A 2841-nucleotide genomic window follows, 5' to 3' on the forward strand; every position below is an offset into this window, starting at 1 on the left:
GGGTCCATCCGATCTGATTTCCGGGTCTCTTCCAATTCTCACCGAGTCCTCTTCATTCATCACCGGATCCCATTTGGAGGGACCGATTTCCCAACAATCTCCCCCTTCACTCTGGCATGGGATGTCTCGCCAACCCGATCCACTTTCGGTACGCGTCCAACTTGTCGGTTGTCAACACCTTGGTCAGCATATCCGACCCGTTCTCCTTCGTGTGGATCTTCGTCAACACGAACTCTTGATCTTCTACTCTCTCCCGGATACATTGGTACCTCCGCTAGATATGTTTCATTCGGGAATGGTAGGCCGCGTTCTTTGCAAGGTGGATGGCACTTTGACTGTCGTGGTAGAGCCGGTATTCCTCCCAGGCTCTCCGATGAAGTCCTTCATCCAGATTATCTCCTTGTCGGCTTCTACAGCTGCCATGTACTCCGCCTCCGTGGTTGACAACGCAACCGTCTTCTGCAGCCTCGACTGCCATGATACAGCTCCCCCTGCATAAGTCATGACATATCCGAATGTAGACCGGCTAGTATCCGCATCAGCCGACATATCCAAATCCGTGAATCCGTCAAGTTGAGGTTTACCGGAGCCAAACCGGAGCCACATACTCGAGATGCCTTTCAAGTACCGGAGTATCCACTTGACCGTGTTCCAGTGCTCTTTTCCGGGATTGCTCATGAACCGGCTCACCACTCCAACTGCATATCCGATATCCGGTCGGGTACATACCATCGCGTACATCAAGCTCCCGATGGCAGAAGCATATGGTATCTTCATCATATTTGTCTTCTCCGCCTTTGTCCTTGGGCTTTGTTTTCCGGATAGCTTACAGTTTGCCGAAAGTGTCGATCCGACCGGTTTTGCCTCCAACATGTTGAACCGTTGAAGCACCTTTGTCGCGTACTTCTCCTATGACAACCACAACAACTTCTTCGACCAGTCCCAGATGATGTGAATTCCCAATATCTATCTTGCCGGACCCAAGTCTTTCATTGAGAAGGTCCGGTTCAGAGCCTTCTTCAGCATCCGAATCTTGCCTTGGTCTTGTCCGACGATCAGCATATTATCCACATATAGGAGGAGTATGAGGAAATCTCCTCCGTCAAATTTCTTCACAAACACGCAGTGATCGGCCTGCATCTTGTGGTACCCTTGGTTGGTCATGAAGGAGTCGAACTTCCAATACCATTGCCGAGGAGCTTGCATCAATCTATATAAGCTCTTCTTCAGCCGGCACACCAGGTGCTCCTTCCCTTTCTTCTCAAATCCTTCTAGTTGATGCACGTAGATCTCTTCTTCGAGGTCGCCATGTAGAAATTCCGTCTTGATGTCTAGTTGCTCTACCTCGAGGTCCATGCTTGCCATTATGCTCAACACCGTCCGGATGGATGTCATCTTTACTACCGGGGCAAAAGATCTCATCGAAGTTTACTCTCTTCTTCTGCTGGAAACCCTTCACTACAATTCGGGCTTTGTATCTTGGCGGGTTTCTGGCATCTCCCGGTTTCAGCTTGTACACCCACTTGTTCCGCAGTGCTCTCTTCCCTTTCAGCAACTCTGTCAGTTCATACGTGTGGTTTGCATGCAAGGAGTCCATCTCATCCTGCATGGCACTCAAACACTTGTAGTTGTAGGTGTCTTTCTTTGCTTCTTTGAAGCTTTCCAGCTCCCCATCATCGGTTAGCAATACATGCTCTACATCCGGAAATCTCCGGGGGCCTCTTCTCTCTTGGAGAGGGTATCTCCGTCTTTGGTCTTCAGCAACCGGTTCCTCCGTCTATTCCGAATCCGATTCGAGATCTTGTCCAGTTCCGGTGTCTTCTTCCTCTTGTTCTTCTTCGGTCGGTTCGGTTTCTTGTCCAAAACCGGCCGGTTCGTCGAGTGTCCTCCGGTTGCCATCCAACATCCGGTTTTCAACAGGGTAGGTCCATGTGTCCTAAAACCGGTTTTCATTGGATGATCCGGAGTTCTTCTTCTCGGACTCCCAGTCGGCAATGGTTCTGTCTTCCATGAAGACTATGTCCCGACTCCGGAACACCTTCTTGTCGACCAAATCCCACACCCGGTAACCGAACTCATCATCGTCGTATCCAAGGAATATGCATGGTCTAGACTTCATATCCAGCTTTGCTCTCTTGTCCTTTGCACCATGCACATAGGCAAGACACACAAACACCTTCAGATGCCGGTAAGATACATCTTTACCGGTCCATACTTTCTGCGGTGAGTCTCCTTCCAAGGGTGTTGAGGGTGATTTGTTTATCACATAGGTCGCCGTCATCAGCGCCTCAGCCCAAAACATCTTGGGTAATTTTGCATGTGCCAACATGCTCCAAACTCTCTCCATCATGGTCTGGTTCATCCGTTCAGCGGCAATAATACTCCTCAAACTGCCCCTGGTATTCGGCACGGTGAATTCGAGCCAAATTCCCTTTGATCAATAATACTCCTCAAACTGCCCCTGGTATTCTCCTCTGTTATCTACACAAACCACCTTTAGCTTCCGGCCCGTTTCTCTTTCCACTCTCGCGTGGAGCTCCTTGAAGACGGATAGCACCTGATCCTTCGTCTTCAACGGCGAGACCCACAACTTCCAGTTGTGGTCATTTATGAACGTCACAAAGTACTACGATCCGGCATGTGACTTCGTGTCCACTTCACACAAATCGGTATGCACCAGCTCCAATGGTGCATTTCGTCTCATCGGTGGTCTTGTCTAGAAGGAGGTTCGATTTTGCTTGCCAGCCAAGCAATCGGTGCACTTCTCAAGTTGCACGTCTTTCACCTCTAGAATGAGGTTATCTTCGGCAAGCCTTCTCATCCCCTTCTGGCTCATATGAC

This window comes from Azolla caroliniana, unplaced genomic scaffold, assembly GCF_043228905.1.
Source record: "Azolla caroliniana isolate FFs.n. ecotype wild unplaced genomic scaffold, voAzoCaro1.0.p SCAF_20, whole genome shotgun sequence".
Lineage (NCBI taxonomy): Eukaryota > Viridiplantae > Streptophyta > Polypodiopsida > Salviniales > Salviniaceae > Azolla > Azolla caroliniana.